Raw genomic sequence first — 21,659 nt, 5'->3', positions numbered from 1 at the left:
ACTTAAATGTCATGTCCTCCTCTGACCTTTTTTCCATTTGAAAGAAATCTCCCACCTCTGTATCTCTCTGGCCAGTCTTCTCAGTGTTGTCCATTTACTTGTTAGTTCTACTTCACTCCTTTGAAACCACAAACTTCATTAGGACACATAGGAATGTGCGGGGGATGAAATCCTGGTGGGCAGCTGAGAGCTAAAGCCAGGTCAGGGCCTTTCAGAGGTTGAGCCAAGCTCTTTCCTTCCCTTTCTCTGTCTCTCTGAGCTTCTTTCCTTTCCTTTCCTTAATATGTATTTTTTCAAAAGCTAGAACAAAATTTTAATATTATCATGTAAGAAATAGTGGTTTTAATACATATATTACAATGTAATAATTGTGGTATTTATTTATTTGTAAATGTTTATTTATTTTGAGACAGAGTAAGCACGTGCACAAGGGAGTGCACAGGTGTGGGGAGGGGCAGAGAGGAAGGGAGGGAGAGAATCCCAAGCAGGTTACCCACTGTCAGTGCAGAGCCCCACACAGGGCTCTATCTTACCAACCCAGGAGACTGTGACCTCAGCCAAAATCAAAAGTCCAACACTTAAATGACTGAGCCACAGGGTGCCCCATAATTATAGTAGTAGCTGAGGTGTTTTACTTAAGGTCAGTTGTGTCAGTTGTCCTTGTCCTTATTTACATGGTGGCCTCTAGCATGATTATATTCCAACCTGTAGGAATGGAGAAAGGGCACCAAAGGTTTAAGGTCACCAAACGTTTAAAGATTTGCCGTATACTACTTAGAGGCCTATCTCATTGGCCAAAGCTCAGTATTTGACCACATGTAGCTGCAAGGGAGGCTGGCTAATGTCCTCTTTGGCTTTGTGCCCACATATCCAGCTCAATAACTTGTGCTATTGTATCATTACAAGAAAGAAAAAGGACAATAACTTGTAGTATCAAGGGTCTGTTAGGAGACTTTGTAGTAAACCTAGTTGTGGAGGTTTACCTCCTGAAAGATGAACATGGTTTGTGTTCTCCTCTCCCTTTAGTATTGACCAAGTTTATGGTTTTATTCATTTATGTGTTCACAGTTTTAATTCACTCATTAATTTTATTTTTTATGTGCATTATGTTTTTGTGGTTAAACATTTTGTCTATCTAATTCACTAAAAGGCAATCGAAAGTTCAAATTCAATGTTATTTTACTTTTATATAACCATTAATACTTTTATAGGGTATTGGAGGAATTTCAACAACTTTCTTTAAAAAAAAAAAAAAGGCCAGGTATTGCTGATTTAGCCCTCTGGATACACGAATGAGGAAAGTGTGTTTCACTCTGATAAGCCTCTGGGGATCAGAAATTGCTATTTCAAAGCAGAAAGAAATGCCAGCCAGTGGCTGCAGGTAGGGGATAAGTGTGGAATATGTGAAACATACTTTTATAATTTACTTAATTCTTCAAAAATTGTTATGTGATAACTCTGCAGGGGGTGGTGGTAGGGCAGCACCTATCGAGCTCAATAAAGGCAATCAAACACTGCAAAGCATAGGAAGGGCATAAGAACACAGAATTGAAAAAACTGGAGATGTTAATTCTTTTATAAACAGTGTGTCCAATGATACCTTAATAGTACATTTAAAAATAACCTACCTTTAAATATGTGGCAAAATCCTACGTTTTTCCACATTTCTTTTTTCTACATTGGGTTTAGGAATAAGAAGCAGAAAAATCAAAGTGCTCTGCTATGATCCCTGCTTTTAGGGGCCCACTTCCCCATCATGGGTATGGCAAGATTATGGGTCTTTCCATGTCCTCAAATCAGGCGTGACTTGCTTTAAATAGATCTCTTTAAAGATTCCACATGAGGTCATATTGTCAAGATTCTTGGGCGAGATCACAAAGAATGGACTGTTGGGGAAAAGAATGGGGAACTACTTAGACACACACTATCATTTATCCTTCACAACACACCTGAAAATTGGCTTCTTAGAATCTCTCTGGATTCCAAGTCTGCTGCCTGCTGTAATATTCACTACTTTACTGCCCTCTTGGCCTTGTCTAATAAGTGGTTGTGAACTACCACTTTGACTTTAGCTTTGACCTTATCTTTTGGTGTAGGTACTTAGAAAATGCTTCCTTTGTGGAAGGCTTCATTAGTTCCAGGCTCCACCTTATGATCTGAATTTTACTGGGGCTGACCCATTCACTTGCCTAACTTTTATTTTCTGCCCCAGCCTTGCCTAGGTTTTTTTTGAGTCTGGTTTTCTTCTTCTTTTATTTATAAACTGTTGTTCTTTTTATAAACTATTGTTTCAGTTTACCTAACAGTACAAGTGATCAGACAGTCATTTCAATTGTGGAGAATAGATCTGAAAATGGCACAGGAAGTTGGAAGATTATCGGAAATGTAAAGTAAGGAAACGGGGTGGAGGTAGATTCTGAGTAAAGCCTTAAAGGATGAGGTGGGTCCGAGGTAGAATGACACCTTTGTGATGTCACGAGTGAAAGCAGCTAAACATTCTGGTGACTCATGGAAAACAGTGCTGGGCGAGGTGGAAGGACTCAGCAGGATGCATTTAGCTGCCCTGGGTCTGAACTTTCCTTCTTATCTCCCGATACCTGTGTGTTTTTCCTGCTTCTAATTTTGAGTACCTCCCAGGATGACAGATTTGAATTTCTTTGTTAACAGCCTTTTGGTGTATTGAGAGTGATTACCATTTAATTAGCTAATTAGCTGATTAGCTTTTAATGAGCAGCTTTTAATATACAAGTCTGTTCTTTAGATGATAGCCTGCATCCATCTTTTGCTCATAAAATACTTAATATTGACACTGTGTCCCTCTGGGGTTCATTTTTGTTTAGTCCTAAGTAGGAGTTAGATAGGTAACAAGGATGGGGAAGAAGACCTTCTTTCAGTAGAGAAATCAAAGACAATTCAATGCTAACCTTTAAAGGATATGAAGTCTTGTTGGATAAAGTGAAAAACTGACAAAATAAAATCTATAGATGTATAAGATCAAAAATGTAAGGTATGAAACACGAATTACATTAGACCATTTGGTTGTACCATGTAATCTCTCTCTTTTTCATCCTGTGATTTAATTACTAACTAAATTCTGTCCTCTAGAAAGAGATCACATTGAATATTTTAGAGTGCCATGTGCATGGTTTTGCCACAGAAGAGCACTAATATAGAACTCTCTAGAAGATTAATTTTTCTAAATGCTCAACACATGGACCCTAAGAGCCACCTGCATATTTATTTTTCATGTTACATTTGCTGATGGAAGTTGTATCTGGAGTTAAAAATTATCTGACAGATCATATGGATTCTTTTTAGACTAAAATTTGACAGTGTCCTTTTAGCATATAATGTCATGCTCATTCTGTGCAGAGATGTGGGAATGGAAAATGTCTCTCAGCAAAAACACTGACACCTGGAAGGCTTCTGTTAACTTCCAACAAAAACATTTGAAAAAACTGCAGATCAGATGCTATGCAAATGTGTTTCTATTTAGCATAAGCCATCAAGTACACTGTATCCTGTTATCGTGATACACATTGAAAAATAATTTTAATATCCATTGGAAGAGTTTTTGTCTGTGAATCCTTCTCCTAAAAAGAAATTTCTGAGAGCCTTTTATAATTACTGTTTGTTAAAATAGCATAAGCTCAGCTCTGAGCATTCCTGATCATATTGCTATCTTCCTTTCAGTCCTACTGCATTTTATGCCTCACTGAAAATACTTGTCATTTTCAGCTTCCTTTTCCTTTTTGCTTCCTCTCTCCTATTTGACTGTGAACTCCTGGAAGACAGGTTCCATGTTTATTTCACCCTTTTCCTGTATAACCTCTTGCTGAAAATTGGCGTTCAGAGGAACAAATTGTGTTGTGACACTACACTTTTTTCATTTTGTACAGGAAGCTCCTTGAGGTTTGAAGAGAGTATCTCCCTCATAACCCCTGTACCTATTATGTTCCTTAGTCTGCAAAACAACTGGTAAATGATGGGACCATATATCAATGGGAACTGTATGCAAATACTACATTTTATCTTATAAACCTGTTTGTCTTAGTGCTTTCAGGAAGAGAAGAGCTGTGTTCAGACAAACCACAGGAATCACACAGAGTGGTCCCATTGGTTCTTTAAATTCTAACAGGTAGTTGTGTAATGTTGCTGACAGATCTTAAAGCTCCAGAGAAAGATCTGAGGCAGGTGCAAAATTTATATGGAGACACAGGGGTAGATTCTAAAGAATAATTATACTGTATTTTGTTTTCACATTCAGGTTTGGGAAACAAGTATGATATAAACAAGTTAATTAACATTCTTAACCACAACTCTCAATTAATTTGGAGCCTCTTCACCATTGGTATCTAAGGCAGATGGAAGAGAGTTATTTAAAGGCAATCTTTTTATGATATTATGGGAACTATATCACATAATTGAGATTACCAACTGCCACACAGTTGAATTCACAGATGAATGTGACAGTTATACCAATGAGTGATCACTGATGACCTTCTAGAAATTATAGTTCAAATAGTCAGATATGGTGGGAAACAGAAAAGGTTGCAAAAAGAAGGACAAAAGTAAAAACAAACTAACAAAAAAGCTTTGATAATAGGAGGCTGTTTGGAATAAACAAGGCAATATTGTCTTTAGTTTGTGCTTTAATCAAAACCTCTGCAAGGATCTTGCCACAACTTATTACATGCATCACACAAACCTGTCCTGATTTATGCACAGTTGATTTTTGGGGCCTGTATTAGAGGTAGAATAAGTAGCCATGTAAGAGTTTACAAATTATGAGATCATGACTGGAGCCAAAGTTGGATGCTTAACCGACTGAGCTACCCAGGCACCCTGCCATGTAAGAGTTTCTAGTCATCTCTGTTGAAGTTAGGAAGATAAAACACATAATCCTATTTTGCATACATCCAGAATCTAATTTTGAAAAAGCAAGGAGGTGGGATCTAGAAAATAAATAAAGGAAGCAAGACCTTTATATAAAAGTAAGCTAATTTTGGTATACAGGGAAAAGGAGTTTTTAGAAACAGACACACGACAAGAAGATACTATAATAAATCATCCCAAAATTGCAAAAGGGAATTATTTTGCTTAATTTGTTTGAAATTAGCCTAATTTATTTCAGATTTGGGGGAGGGGAGCATAAGAAGTTGAGTGGATTTTCAGAATCTCTTTTATAACTGTCACAAGTGACTGTTTAGCTCATTACCCTCTGAAGAAATAGTTCTTTAAAGTTCAATGTGAATTTTGACAAAAGATACCTTATTCTTTTTTATTTTGTTTTTTATTTTGTAGAGAGAGGGAAAGAGCATGTATGAGCAGAGGAGAGAAGCAGACACACACACACACACACACACACACACACATACACACACACACACACAGAGAGAGAGAGAGAGAGAGAGAGAGAAAGAATTTCAAGCTGCCTCCATGCTCAGCATTGAGACTGATGCCGGCTCTATCACATGACCCTGGGATCATGACCTGAGATGAAATCAAGGGTTGGATACTCAGCTGACTGAGCCACCCAGGTGCACCAAAAGATAGTTTATTCTTGGGTAATTCATATTAAGATTAAAGAGCAATGGAAAGTAAGATTTTCAAAAGGGGTGTGGCGTCATGCCAGAGAGTGGTATACCTGTGTGTGGTGAATGGGTCAAGGTGCTGACAGCTTCATGCAGAAAGCTTGCAGTAGGGTAAGGAAAAAGAGAGGAGAAATAGTTTTGAATCCATTTCCTAGATCGGTGTTATCATTTCATACTACCTAAATTCTAATCCGGAATTATTTGTGATAAGCTTCTCTCACATCGTTCTCTTCTTTTTCCAGTTCCTATAAAACATGTGACAAAAAGTGTGAGTGCTATTTTTGTATCCCTGTTGCTTAATAATGATGAACTACTAGTTCAATTAACTCTGTATGTTATTCCAACTTCCCGCTTATCCAGAAAACCACGCTTCAGTCTTCGTCTTGAGCCCTGTCTTTGGAAGGTCTGATTCGGTCACGAGTGGGACTGAGAAATCCATTTATTGCCAATCTGCTCAGGTGATTCTGAGCTCCAGCCAGGAGTTTAAATCCTAAAGTCTGTCCTTCTCTTTAACCCCTTCCTCCCTCATGCAGAAAACACAGTAATCTTTCCTTTCAGATTTAATCTCAATAATGATGTAAATAATTTATGACCTCTTCTGCTTTCTATTTGCATTTGAAGGTGGGCATCAAGGTGTTGAAATAGAGCATTTGTTCTCTTTGGAGATCCCACCACTTCCAGGATTATCTAAGAATCCAATTAGGGTGGTCACTCAATCCAAGAGGTTCAGTCCACTTCCCAAGGCCAGCTGGCAAGAATACTGGGGAGGTGAATCTGCTCGCTACTGCACGTGCATCTAGCACTCACACAGTATTGAATGCATACTCACAGTCATGCCTTTGGTGGCCAGGCCCTTGCCATAGTTAGCTCCATTTCTTTCACATGCTCGTGTGTGCCAAAACAACACTGGTCCTGATGTCTTTTAGACCTAGATTAATCCGTGCAAACTTTAACTGGCATGAAAATCGCCTGAGGGACTTAATAATACACAGATTGCTGGGTCCCAACAATTGCATTTTTTAACTCAACAGGTGTTATGGACTGAATTGTGTCTCCTCCGAATTTATATATATTGACGCTCTAACCCCAGTACCTTAGACTGTGACTATATTTGGAGCTAGAGGAGTTAAAGAGGTGACTAAGATGAAATGAGGCCATAAAGGGGGGGCCTCTAACATGACTGATCCTCTCTATAAGAAGAGGAAGATGCTCCAGGTATGCTCACATGTAGGAAAGGCCATGTGAAGACAGAGCAGAAAGGTGGCCATCTACAAGTCAGACATCGAGGGACCTCTGGAGAAACCAAATTTGTGAGCACCCTAATCTGAAACTTTTAGCCTCCAAAACTGTGAGACAGCAAATTCTTGTTGGTCAAGCCACCCTGTCTGTGCTCATTGGTTATGGCAGCTCTGGCAGGCTAATCCAGTAGGTTGGGGGTGGGGCCAGGAATTTGCCTTCCTAACAAGTCTCCGGTTGCTGCCAGGGCTGCTGCACTACACTTTGTGAACCACCGGGCTTGCAAATCTTTGGCTTGCTTTGAAAACCTAGGACAAACTAATAATAAATATGGTACTTCCTGTCCTCAGTCAAATTGAGTGATGTAAGCTTTTTCCTAGTTCTCCCTGTGCCCCACCCCTTTATTTCGGAGGTTCTTGGTGTCTCTCCAAAAACCCCAACTCAGAATTGAGGAAAAAAACCTCATTAGTTAAAAAAGAGGACAAAAATAAAACAGAATGAGTGACTCACTTAGTGCAGGGGTACAGTAAGGAGTGGTAAGAAGGATGTCCTGCCGCTGGCTGGCTGCAGGACTGGGATGCATTTAAGAACTACTGTCTCTTTTTGTACAAAAAATGGCATTAGATTAGATGGCCCTTAAAAGTTCCATGTGGTTTCAATATTTTATAATTTATCCAATAGATATTAATGAAATCTTGAGGAATGCTGATGGAGAATACTCAAGAGTTTTAACCATTTCCCCTTTTCCCAAATCAGTGAATGAGCAGTGACAGTAGTAACAACAATGAATATGGGGATCTCCAAAGGGGCACCTGGTGAATAGCACTCCTCTTCCCCACCAGGCTTCTAAACTTGTTGAGAAATAAGAAAACTGAGAGAAGTAGAGGGTAAGTATCACCTTGATTGTAAGAAGAAGCCACCTTGGAAGATGTGGCTGTAAGTCCTCCACCAATCATGACAATGTTGAACTGGGACAGGCCTCCCAGGTAAGATTTAAGGCAGAGAAAAGCAGAATATATCTTTGTTTCCTGTGATTTTGGTGGCTATGCTTGCTCCTTAGAACTGTGTGTGAGTAATTATTCATTCAAATTTACTAATCAGAGAAGTTTTGCCCCAGAGGCAGAACAAGGTAAATAGAACATGGAGAGAGGCCAAGGAGGGTCTCCAGACCTGGAAAAAACACCCCTCAGTAGTGGAGAGATAAGCTTTATCTCCTACACTCCTCAGCCTCCCATGAAACTGACAAGGTTTGCAAAGGTAAACCACTTACCCAAGGTCATACAGCTGAGGAAGAGTAGAGCTGGGCCTGGAGTCCGGTTCTGACCACCTCCAGTATCAGCATTTTTCTCTGCAAAAAATTCAGCTGTGGAGATGGTACCTGGCAGAATGCAGGCAAATCTTCATACTGATACATGGGGAAAGCTAAACCCAGGTCAAAAGCCTGGACTTCAGCTGGGGTAATCCACCAACACAGCAGCCATTTTCTTTGGGTATGTGCTCATTTTATTTTAAAGGAAGAAATATATTCCATGATCTTCTGATTCACGACCCCATTCCATTGTGCTAGGCCTGAGGATGCTTCAGATTTTCTTGGTTTATTCCTGTTACCAAAAAGCTGTAGTGGTCTTTGGTTTTTCACAAATACAAGGCTATTATATCACTTTTTTAAAAACTCGGAGTCACTGGGCTAAAGAAAAATATTGTTTCCCAGCATTCTTCTTTCTAGTTAAAAATACATCCCACACCCTTTAGAGTTTGGGGAAGACTACTGCCCTTTAAATCTCTCCAGAACTTTTGAATTTAAAAACTAGATGTAAAAAGAAGCTTATGAAAGTAAAATTCATATTCAGTTCATATTCATATACACACAAAAATACTAGTAACAACAGATGCCTCTGCTTGCAGGAACAGATTTATTCTAAATCTGGATACAATGAACTCCTTTTATTTCCTTAGAAAAGCAGATCTTTGGCCACATTTGGTAGAATATTTCTCTCTTGTGAGTTGACAAAATTATTTTCAGCTTATATTTTAAACTATGTGAAATGATGGAGGTTGAATTCTTCATCATTTTTCTTTAGGTATTATTTCTACATAATATTCGCTAGTGTCTAGCACAAGGCTGACACATAGTCCTATTCATTTGGTTATTCTTTCATTGATCCTGACTTGGTTCTTTGAAACATTTAATGCTCTTAAAATTTACATCACCAAACTTTTAGAGAATTTCAGGTTCCAAGATGTTCAGTTTGTTATAGTAATCATTACTGTTAGGTTAATTAACTTCCTAGTCATACAATAGATTTTCACTTTATCTCTGACCACATGCCTGTCAATAGATCATGTTAGACAATTTTTACAGGTATGAAAGACTATAAGAATGGGGTAAATGAGGAAAAATTGTATTATATAGGGAACATTGATCTTTCACGTATTCATACATCTTATATGCTCCCATTATGTGAACTTTGAGTATAATTTTCCAGAGACATGTTGGAAACAACTGACATTCTCCTTTCTGTTTTATATGTTATGCTAATTTGCTTCCACATTATATCACACAATTTAAAACACCAATATTTTATATAAGAGAGGCAGCAAGTACTGGGTTATTGGGTTATCAGCTGTACTACTTTGCCCCAGTCATTGTGAATCTTTCCTTCTTACTGGGAATGTCAGTTTAGGCATTTCTTTTCTTTTTCTTTTCCAAAACTTTACTTGGCTGTATAAATTTTAGATGTTTCCATATTCAATTTTCAGTAATATACAACTGAATATACCATTCAGTAATATACAACTGAAATATACCATTTCAGTTCTGAACGTTTACAGTTATACCCTAACTGAATGAAGTCAGTTTTCTGTTTAACCTGTTTGGTATTCTGACATGTACTCATCTGGCTATTGGAAGTTAACTAATGGAAGTTGGTTCATTCTGATGACATTAATACATGAAACAGAGTCACTTGTTCATTCAGTTGGCCTATAGCTATTTAGTGCCTCCTGTGTGCAAAGGAAGTGCCACAGGAAGTACAATGATGTGGTCATTAATCATAAGTCTCTAGGAGGTCAAGTACTGTGCCTAAGACCATATCCCAATTGTGTCCTCAATACTTGCCATGATGCTTGGCATGTGGCAGGTACTTAAGAATTAATAACCTGAACAAATGAATATCTGATTTACCTTAATGTAATTTATCATTAATGCTCCACAAAAATTATTTTTATTAAAACACTTTTTTGGGTTTTTGTCATTTGTTTTGTGTTCTTCATAAATTTTTAAAGAGAAAATGTTTTCCAGGGTGCCTGGATGACTCAGGTGGTGAAGCATCTGACTGCTGATTTTGGCTCAAGTCATGATCTTACCATTCATGGGATTGAGCCTCATGTTGGGCTCTGCACTGACAGTGTGGGACCCACTTGGGATTCTCTCTCTCTTCCTCTCTCTCTCTGCCCCTCCCCTGATTGTGCTTGCTCTCTCTCTCTCTCTCTCTCTCAAAATAAATAAACATTCAAAAAATGTGGGGTGCCTGGGTGGCTCAGTTGGTTAAGCATCCAGCAGGTCATGATTTCACAGTTCATGAGATCAGGTTCCCTGTTGGGCTGTGCGCTAATAGCACAAAGCCTGCTTGGGATTCTCTCTCTTCTTCTCTCTTTGCCCCACCCCTGCTGGTGCAAGTGTGCGCTCTCTCTCTCTCAAAAATAAATAAACATTAAAAAAAGAGAGAAAATGTTTTCCATAATTACTAATTGATTTAAATAAACTTTGGTTAATAAGTAGAAGATCATGAAGAAAATGAATCTATACTATATAAATTCATAGTGCCTGGGGTGCCTGAGTAGCTCAGTTAAGCATTGGACTTTGGCCCAGGTCATGGTCTCACAGTTCATGAGTTTGAGCCCTGGGTCAGTCTCTATGCTGACAGCTTGGAGCCCACTTTGATCCTTTGCCCCTCTCTCTGTCTGCCTCTCCCTCACTTGTGCTTTGTCTCTCAAAAATAAACATTAAAAAAAAATTATAGTGCCTAAAGTCATTAACAACCGAATGGCAATATTATATGTGACAAAAGACCGTCTCCATACAGTTCAAATTTCTCGTTAATAACTTACTTTAAAAAAATCACCATTAAAAAAAATAAAGAACAACAAAGTAATAAACCAAGGTATAGAAATTTCCTAACTATGGTGCTTAGAAAGAATCAGGAGAAAACGAGGATGCCAGAATGTTTATCAGCAGCTAAGTCGGCAGCTTGAAGTTTACTGAAACTTTCCTTACATTACATAGGATGAAGAGTGTGATAGTTAAGGATGCATTCTCTCTGGGTGCTTCCTCACAAATCTCCTCCAATTAATTTGAATATGTGTGCATTGTTGGCGATGATGAGGAGACTTGTAGGCAAAGGTTGAGGAGATGTAACCAAGGAGCATAGCTGGAGAATTTTGCTCCAGGTCTTATTATTGCCCCTAAAAGATCAGAGTTGAGCCATTTTTCCCTAAGATTGGCAGGCGAGTTTTAAGCAGCATTATGCTCAGTTTCCACAGTGCCTATTTTGCAAATAGAGAAGACAAGTCAACATTTCTTTACTCAGTACAATAAAACCTAAACTCTCCTGTGACTCCCCAAGGCCTTACAATGAGCTGTTTCCAACCAGGTGTCTGATTACATCTCCTATCACCCCCTCGCATGTCATCTTCATGTCTTTGCTCAGGCTTGACAAGGTCTTTTCCTCTCTCAGGGACTTGAACTTGCTGTTACTCTGCCTGGAATGCTGTTCTCAGATCTCCCTATGGCTTTGTCCTTCACATCTCCAGGTCCCTGCTCAAATGTCACGTCCTAATCTGGCCATCCCAACTATCCCATCCCATCCCATGTCCTAATCTGACCATCCCTGGTCACTCTCTATTCTTGTGCAAGCCTAATCTTGTTTGACTTCAAATCCCCTCCTTGCCCATTTCCCACCAGACTACTGGACTGTGGTGCTGACTACTGCAGGTGGTATTTTCCAGGCTGGCATGTCAGCTGGCTTCCTGGTACATTTGATCAATGGATGGCACTGATGCAGAGATGGAAGGAATTTCCCTGCCCCTCTGACTGGAGTGGTGTCTCCAGCGATGCCTATTTTTTTTCTCTGTGGCTCCCGCTCACTCCTTCATGTGCAGTGTGATTTCAGCTTCTTCCAGGTGACCACAGTATTTAGAATGTGGTTAATTTGACTTACTGTCTTTGTCCCTCCAGCCTAGGAGTGGTAATGATGTTCTGCTTTTGCTAGTCTCTGGAAATCTCACCACCCTATTTGATTCTTCAGCTCTTCCACTAATTCATTACCTTTGTTTTGAATAGCCTGTTTCCTTAATTATATACTAATGTAATCTTATTGTTCCATTCTATTTTTTTTAATTTTTATTAATACCTACAGTTATTTTATTTTATTACCACCCCCCCCCCCGTGTTGTCTGTATTGCACTGCACTCTTACCATTTCACTTTAGTAGAATGTAAGATCCAAGAGGACAGATACTCTGTCTTATTTATCACTGTATTCTCAGTATCTAGCACAGGGCCTGGCATATGGTAATTGATCAATAAACATGCTTTGAGTAAAATAAAAGTTTAGAGGAATTTCTGCAGGTTTCAAATTCAGTACCAGTTGCAGCACACTCAATGTTTTCTTACTAGTTAGTTCTTTAAACACCAAACCTAATGAAAAGGCTGTTATTTTTTTTCTAATCCAGATGGAAATAGGAGTGTTTTGATTTGCTTTAGAGGAGGGTGAGGAAAAGCATCTAAGAAGTTTGATTCTATGAGATTCAGAGTTCTAAGCTGGATCAAGACTTTTATAAATCCAAATGGATTATTCCTATAAGGCTGTGGTGTCCCCATTCTTAACAAAGTGGTCTTTTATATATGGGTGTGTACGTACTGTTGAATCATAATCCTAATAAGGGCTAATTGTTTGATTGATTTGACTGTGCTATGATTCCTTTCAGTTTGGCTGGCATCAACAAAAACACAGAGGATTTACTTTCCAGGTAAAATTGACACATCACTTTTTGTCTTACACAAAGTCCTAATGAAAATCGGACAGATTTTATTCTGTGGTGTAATAATTTTTAATGATTCTACTATTGAAGGTGTTTTCAGTTTGCTAAAGGCAATGTCGCTTTTCGACACTTGTATAAGCTTTTATGGAATAATCAAGACCCAAGCATGTTAAAACTAAAATGTACTGTTTGGTCAGTAACTGCAGAAAAGAAAGTCCTGGTATACTATAGTTATTTATTGGTTTATTTGTGAGTCTACCTATTGCACCTACCTACTATTCAATCAGTAGTATACATTTCTGCCCCACTCTCTAATTCAAAAATATTTTCAAAGGTACTTACAGCAATAAAGACCATATACAGGATAAGGAGAACAAATGAATAGTTGTAACAATCAAAACAAAAGTAAATAATAAATAGTAAGGGAAATTGGATAGAAATTTAGCATACCAAAAGCATGCCATAAGAGTTTTAATAGTTCCTGGAGGCAGGCCAACAGTTGGTTTTGAGTTTTCTAGCAGCCAAAACAAGGAAAGAATCTGATGACTTAAAAGTTCATAGTATCTGTAGAGTTAATATATGAAGCATTACTCACAAGAACGTAAGCCTTTCCAGGTACTGAAATCTGAAAGGATTTTCCAGGGGTTCTCTCATGAAGGGGACACTCTATCCTTTTAAAAAAAAAAGAGTGACAACTGTTGCCTGGTCAAGAAAGCACAAGGAAGATATGATTTCATATATGGTAGGGGGTCAGAACTGGATAGATAGAGCCTGTCTCTGTGCCAGCACAGATGGGTGGAGTGCATGCCCCAGAGAGAAAGCCTGATGGTTTTGTTATATATTATCTAGTGAAGTCCTTTAATTTGGTAGTTGAGGCATCTGTGTTCAGAATGGGTAAACAGCTTTCCAAAAGGCTTGTAGTGTATATGAAACTAAAGAGAGTGGACTCTAATTAATGTCTCTGACTCTATAGTCAGTGTTTTTCCAACAGACTAGGTAAGAACTGCAACCTGATTTCATTTCCCCAGTTTCATAAATCAGTTATAGTTGGAAAAAGGGACTTTATAGGTTTAGCCCAGGCTGTGAGTCAGCAAACTGGTAGGAAATGAAGAGCTTAGATGTGCAGGAGTTAAGAAGCAGGAATTTTAGTGTTAATGTGGTAGGTTAGAAAAGAAAATAGATGTCGAAGCAGACAGAACTGGTATAAATTCTATCTCTGCCGTCTACCAGTTGTGTGACTTAGACAAAGTTATTTATCATTTTAGAAATTCTGTTTCCATTCCAAAATGGGAATAGGGATCCACACCTTGAAGGACTATTTCAGTGCCATAATGTTCATATAACAATTGGCAGATATCAAGTACCCTGTTGGGCTTTACTGTATTTATCACTATTATCAGGTCAAAGAAGTAATTAAGAAAGCAAACAGTTCAACGCATATATAGACTTTGAAGGCCAGGATAGTCAAGAAGTAAAACACCAAACTGGAAACAAAAGTCACAAATTGTAAAGGCCAAATCCAAAGATCAAAAAGCCATGGGTACAGAAGGCAGCAGAGATAGATAGGAGGACAGAGTAACACATTCTAATTGCCTGGAATAGGAAAGGCTCAATTTGATGCACCATTATGTTTAATTCAGGAATTTTTCATGTGTCTCCTCCTGGCACAGGAGCCTGTCCCAACACTGGACCCATGGGAAAAACGATGTTCATTAAAAGCAAGATGGGAGCAGACACTGACCCAATGGGACAAAGAATGCTACTATTAATTTCAGCAAAGGAAATACACATTTCCCACATGCTAATTCAAGTATACAGACATCTGAACTCAACCATGGAAGCTGGTGGCAGACTGTTCAACCTTTGGGGTGATGTATGTTTCATTAAAGTCTAATTATTCATAAAATGTCAGAGGAAGAAAACAATGACCAAGAAGAAACAGCATAAATCCAGCCCTATGTTCTATCTCTCATCAGTTTAAATTTAAATATTATATTGGTTTTGTAGTCAACATGAATGGTATCAAAAATTTTCACTGCATCTTCAATAGAAAAAAACCATATATAGTATTTCCTGAATCAATTTGTTAAAGTTGGTATAGCATTGTTGTATCTATTTTTGAGATGAAATGGAGCTACATACATACAGGATCAAAAAAACAAAACAAAACAAAACAAAACAAAAAACCAAAACCAAAACAAAACCAAAAAACCCTTCATGCCTAAGTTTTGTAAAGTCACATGCCAAAATTCTTAGTATGTCAACCAGAACCTCCACAAGTAGTCCCTAACTTCCCTTCAGATTTATTTTTTACTTCCATCCTCATAAATTATATATTCTGACCTAACCCAGTCCTCCAGAATTATTCCCTGCACTTTCCTCCTTTTCTGTATTTGCTCACATTTTTTTCCTCAACCAGTGAGGATGCATTCTTCCCCTCTCCTTCTGAATGTTGAAATCCTAGTAATCTAAATTTTCCTTGTGCTATGGAATCTTCCCAAGTCTTCCCAGATCACTTAATTCTACTTTACTTATACTTCATTTTTGGTTATTGAATCAAGTCCTTGCATGCATCCATTTCTACCCACCCCTTGACAGTGCTAAGCATTGGTGCTAAATTCTGAGTAACAGTGAGAAAAAGGGAAAAAAAATGCCAGAGAAAGCCATTCTTGCCTCTTTCTAACATACAATTAAGTGGGGGAAGACATATATAAAACAAATTAATATGAAGTAAATACATAATTGCATATTACAGCCAGTGTTATAAAGGCAAGCAAAAGTGTGCTAGGAGAAGGGCTAAGGACTAACAAGGAGAGAGGAATAAGAAAGCATTTCTGAGGTAATGGTTAAGTTGAGAGCTGAAAGTTGACTATGTTTATAGCACATATTTGCATACTTAGGTATTTTCTTGCTAGATCTAAGTTTCCACATGCATAATGTTTTTTATTTCCTCTACAGGATCTATAGGACATTGTTTGTAGGCTGATTTGATAAATGTTGCATGCATTGAAAGGGAGCTGCTCACTTTGGAAAAACCTAACTCGGTAAATTCATCTTGGTTCTGAATACATGTTTTGAGCTCCTTTTTGTCTTGAACTGGACACTTTAGACTGTGTCCTTGATGGATCAGGAGGCACTGGAATGGGGTAAGGGGAGAAAGAATGTTTGCTGCTGGCCAGATCTTCACAACAAGATGAAGCTCAGGAGATATGAACTCTAATTGGGGATTCTGTCATCAATTAGGGAAGATCAGTTTAAAATGTCAAAACATAAAGACTATTGTAACTAGAGCACATTGAATACTTGTATTTTTTTCTTATAGTGGGAATGTCTTTTTTTTTTCAAGATTTTTTCAAGTTTATTTATCGATTTTGAGAGAGTGGGGAGAGGCAGAGAGAGAAAAGGAGAAAGAGAGAGAGAATTCCAAACAGGCTATCACTGTCAGCACAGAGACTGACGTGGGGTTCAAAGTCATGAATGGTGAGATCGTGACCTGAGCCGAAGTCAAAAGTCAGATGCTTAACAGACTGAGCCACCTAAGTACCTCTAGTGGGAATGTCTTTATTTCAATTCATCTGTGGATTTTTAGAAGTATTGCCACTATGATAATTATATCAACGATGTGCTATTTAGCTATCCTCACCAAAATTGATTTTCCCATTAGATACCTCTACATGTCCAGCCTTCTTTGGCAAGAGAATAAGGTTGATTTCAGATTAGAGTTGGTAAATCCTAATGAACGGCATTTGGGGATGAATGAACAGGAGCTATGAAGTGCTTTGGCGACAACACTAACTTTGTACCGCTTTCTAGGATAGATCCAGTTGGTGTCGTGGGGGAAGTGTGGCTTTTCATCCTCTTCATTTGTCTTTGCTTCAACTTAAATTTGACTTTCAGTATAAAACATTCAATGCTCCTCTTCCAGGACCAAGCAAAAACCCAAACGAGTAATCTGGGGAAGAATCTGAATTTAGATCTTTACAGCAGGAGGCTGTTTGTCATATAGCAGGTTGTGCAAGTAGAAAGAAACCCAGCCCTCTCTTTCCAGCAGAAAAACACACCCTCATTCTCCTTCCAACCAGGGCAGACCTCAAGGCATTTTTGGAAGAGTGGCAATTATTATCTTTAGGCAATTTAATACAAGACTATGATGGTTTAGAACTGAAGTAAAAGAACTTTATAAAAGAAGAATCTTATAAAATGGAAAAGGTTTCAAAGTGGCAGCTTTTCTGCTATAGCTAAACCAGAAAAAAATGTATTTCCCCACATTAAAAACACATTTAATTGTTTGTATGGACTGACGAGAAAATTAACATTATTTTCTTTTATTCTTTTCATCCAAAAGCCATAAGTGAATCCTATATTGTTGCAACCTATGGTGATCTTTCTTGAGATATTTTCCAATTAATGGTATTGCTTCCTTAGGTGTGAGCTCCACAATTTAAATAGGAGCCTACGTTCAAAGATGTATTTCATGCTGTGTCACTTTATCAGAAGAGCAATCTGCCATTTTTTGACAGCTAGTGACTTGTGCCTGAATCGGTGATACCTTTAAAAAGAACTCATTATCAGTGTAGTGAACAAAATATGCATTTTAAAATAGTGCAGGATTTTAATTTTCAATGTCAGTGATTTTTGCCTACATGGGTGTAATGTGTTAGGGATCAGCTGAAACATTTTCAAATATTTTATATTTCAGGAGATTAGCAAAGTTAGATAGCTAAGGATCTCTCTCATTCTTCTTAGAATAAACCAGCTCTTTTCTTATGAGTAGGGCTACTTGGAAGAAAGATTAAGAACAAAGACGAAGACATGTTTCCATGACTAAGAAGTCATCTTTTGAGGAACCAAGGGATCATTAGATGCCATGAAGATATCTTTTATAAACATCAACAGATTTCACTTAAGAATTAAAGATGAATGAAATATGGACTAAGCAGTATGGTCTTGGTTAATTGTAAAAAGTTCTTCATAGTTCTGTCACATTGAAGTCAAATTCACATCCTGTGAGAAATCAGCAAATGGAAAAAAAACAAAACAAAACAAAACCAGAATGGGAAGAGGTTAGAAGAACAGCATCCTGCCAGCTGACCTAAGGACATTTTTAGACAAACAATTCTAATCACTGACGGCCTGTGACAGATTATTTACACATCTCTAGTGTTGGTTATTATATGGATGCCTCAAATTATTTCAGCTATGGAAAGGTGAAATTGTGATGGTGTCACAATGAAACCTCATTTGAGAGAATCTCACATTCCACAGTGACTAATGACTGAAAATTCAGGCTTCAAGGGGGAAGGGAGAAAAGTGGAAGCATAATGAAGTAGCAATGGACTCAGAATATTTGGTATATTTCAGAAGGACATTTTGAAACCGGTCACATATATTTAACCCCATACCAGCATATCTAAGTCCCTGTTATGGGATTTCATGTAACCCATCTGGCCAAATACTATTTACCAGCCTCTAATATCTCCATCAGTCTCACTCTTTTCAGTAGTTGAAAAGATTTTGGAAATACCGGGAGAAATTTTATGTGAAGACTGTCTTACAGAATATGCAAAATTAAAAAAAATAAATAAGGTGAATCTATTCTCTCTGTTGTTTCCCACCAAAATGCTGTTTCTTAATATTAAATATGTCAATGTTTGCTGTTTTGGTAGTAGGAGGCAGTGCTGGTTTATCTAACAGGTTTTGGAATCAGAGTGGCTTGTGTTGAAAATTCAACTTGTCCACTTGTTTGGAATCTATTAAAGTTTAGTATGGATAGTTATAAATATTGCTGCTCAAGTGAGGAACCTAGGCAGCATTCCCAACTTCTATGCTTGTACACTTTTCCAATCCACTTAATTGTCAAATCCTGAAAATCTGATCTCTTAAGTATTTCCCAGTCATTGCCTTCTCACGAGCCATACTGTTCCAGCATCTGCTACTGCTGTAGACCTTTATCCATGCTTACTTTGGCTTCTGAGGTAACTTCTTTGGACTCCTTATCTCCTGCCTTATTCCCCTGTAATTCTTTCTCCACATTACTGAAACATATAATCTTTTAAAATGCAAGTCTAATCATATTACACCATGTATTCGGATATTCCAGTAGCTTTCTTTAACTTCATAAAGTTTAAACTCATAAAATTGTACACAGGACTTCTCCTTTTCTCTCCTGAAGTACCCCAGAATGTCCCCTCTGCTGACCTCTTCCCTCTGATCCTGTGCGCATGCACGCATACACGCACACGCACATAGTCTCATTCTTACTGGTCCTGACTATGCAACTGAAATGGAATTTCCTCTGGGAAATTTTCCCTTGCTCACCATAGTGAATTTGGTTTACCTTCTTCATGTCTCAATAACACAAGTCCACACCTCTCTCTGAGCACCTAGACTCTGTTTTTAATGTTAGTTTTCAGGAATGACTTTATCTTTGGAGTGTAACTTCATTGAGGCAGTGTTTGTGTCTTATGTAGACACTTGTGGATTCCTAGCAAAGTGTCAGGCAACATCATTAACAAGCTCTAAAAGTCTATTGTAAGGATAAGTGTCTAATGTTTACGTGTTACTAATTCTAGGGACATTCACATTTTGAAAAGATCAAAGACTTACACGAAGGAAATGAATCTCAAATTGTGGAATTTCAGGCTTAGGCCAGCTGATGAATGAGGTATGTGTATATGTATGAGTGCTGTGCTGTGGCGGTATGTATGTTAAGGGAGCAGGAGGAATATGAGGAGGTAAGGATGTGGGCAATAGGGATGTCTCAAATTGCTTGAATAATATCAGGTGCTTGGCTGTTCCATCAGCTAGGAATATGGCTAATATAACTAATCTGACTACTAGTCATAGTGACTTAAACACAGTAGGGCTTATTTTTCTCTTGTGGTGAGTAGTCTGGAAGTAGGTGCTTGCTGGTCGAGTGGCTCAAACATGTCGGGATAGAGGTTTGTAATTCTCTTATCTTAAGGCCCCCAAATGACTGTCAGAATTCTAGTCATCAAGATCACGTTCCAGGTGGGAAGGAGGAAATGTGGAAAGGCAGAAAGGACAGTGTTATGGGAAAGTGTAGGGTGTAGGTGATGAAGACTCACCATGTCACTTTAAGGAGCTGTGTGGGATCACTCAATTAAATAACTTTGTTTTATTATACCTCTCCTTGCTAAATTTAAGGATGATCTCAAGCACCCTTTTGGAAAATCAGTAAATGTAAACATACAAATTGTATTTCAGATAAGAACTTCTGTTTTAACTTTTTGATCTATTTGTTTATAATTTTATTCTATCTACTTAATCTCATCAGCAAAATCCCCAACTTGCCAGTATTATTTACCCAAATTTATTAAGTACTCACTCTGTGTGAGGCACTGTGTTTATATCGGAGGATACAGAATGTAAGAAATAAGAAAATATGAGGGAGAAGGACAACCTTCTTGTCATTTAGAAGCTCATTACCTAGCAGAGGACACAAAGATATCAACAGGTAATTATTATAGTAGGTGATCTATTTCTATGAGAAATGCAAGACTTGGGAGTTTTGGACAGGTGGCATCTAGACCCATTCCAGTCTGGGCAGAGGAAGACAAAAAGTAAGAAGATCTCCATGAAAGAACTGACAGTTCATCTATTTTCACTTTTTTTAAAGAGAAGGAGTTGAGGAAGCATGGCAGTAGTTCTAAGAAGGTTAAACAACAGATATTCAAATATAGCAAGATGTGGGTTTATGGTATACTACAAGATCAGTAATCCCTGGATACACTTTGAAGGGTTACATTTGTACCCCTGTATAAATCACTAAATTCTGAAATATTCTTCCAACATAATTTATTTTTCAAAAATAACTCCTAGGGCATAGAACCACAAAACTACATACCAAGATGTGGATGCTGACAGTCACCTTGACTCATTCACCAAAACTGAGTGGCTGTTATCCGAACACCACAAGGAATATATAGAAGTGTGATGAGTTCAGGGTGAAATATGTGCCTGAGACATCTGGGGAACAGCTTAGTTGAAAGAGAAAGTAGGCAGTGTGATAAACAATCTTGGAGATTAAAAGATCAGGGATAAAAATATAGATGTGAATTCCTTCATTCATTCCATAAATATTATTGATCATATAATGCTAGATGTTGGAAATATAACGATAAATAAGAAAAGAATCCCCTACCTTAAGATGTTTCCATTATAATCATACAGGCAGAGAAGTAAAGGTTTTAAAGTGACTTTAGGTAGCATTTAAAACTAGGAAGTTAGATTGCTCTGAAACTGTAGAGAAAATAATGTCAAATGAGAAGAGATGACTCAGGATGACATCTGAAGTAGACTAACATTTAAAGGCGAATGACGGTGGAAAAAAAAGAGGGACTCAAAACAGAAATTGAAAAGCAACATCTGAGAAGGCATAAAGAAAATCAGAAAAGAGTGGTCCCACAGCAATCAAGAGAGGGGAGAGTTTGACAAAGGGAGTCAAGGGTCTCATTGGCTAGGGTAAGGGCTGGGAAGCTCCAGACCGAAGGTGCCCAATGGACAGAGGAATTAGGAGGTTAATAGTGATCTGGACAGGATCAGATTCAATGAATTGACAAGAGGCAGACACATTTCAGATGTGTGAAATGTGTGTTTCCTGCTCCTTTCATGAAGTATGGCTATGGTGAGGAGACAAATAGGGGAATGTGGACCTGAGAAAGTCCTTTCAATAAACATTGGATTAAGAAAGTTCCAACTGAGGTGCGTGGGGGGCTCAGTCAGTTAAGCATTCCACTGCAGCTCAGGTCATGATCTCAAGATTTGT

At 38.1% G+C, this 21,659-nt stretch overlaps 1 long non-coding RNA gene across 1 annotated transcript; it reads left to right on the top strand.

Moving 5' to 3' along the window:
- Positions 1 to 2,356: 2,356 nt before the first annotated feature.
- On the top strand, positions 2,357 to 17,745 carry LOC122231451. The gene is made up of 7 exons (XR_006208701.1): positions 2,357 to 2,599; positions 5,955 to 6,052; positions 7,673 to 7,816; positions 12,818 to 12,859; positions 14,542 to 14,744; positions 15,830 to 15,915; positions 17,646 to 17,745. It is a non-coding gene; the product is annotated as an uncharacterized LOC122231451 (long non-coding RNA).
- Positions 17,746 to 21,659: the final 3,914 nt, after the last annotated feature.

The sequence above is a fragment of the Panthera tigris genome, chromosome A1 (assembly GCF_018350195.1).
Source record: "Panthera tigris isolate Pti1 chromosome A1, P.tigris_Pti1_mat1.1, whole genome shotgun sequence".
Taxonomy (NCBI): domain Eukaryota; kingdom Metazoa; phylum Chordata; class Mammalia; order Carnivora; family Felidae; genus Panthera; species Panthera tigris.
This window is presented reverse-complemented; position numbering and strand designations above follow the sequence as displayed.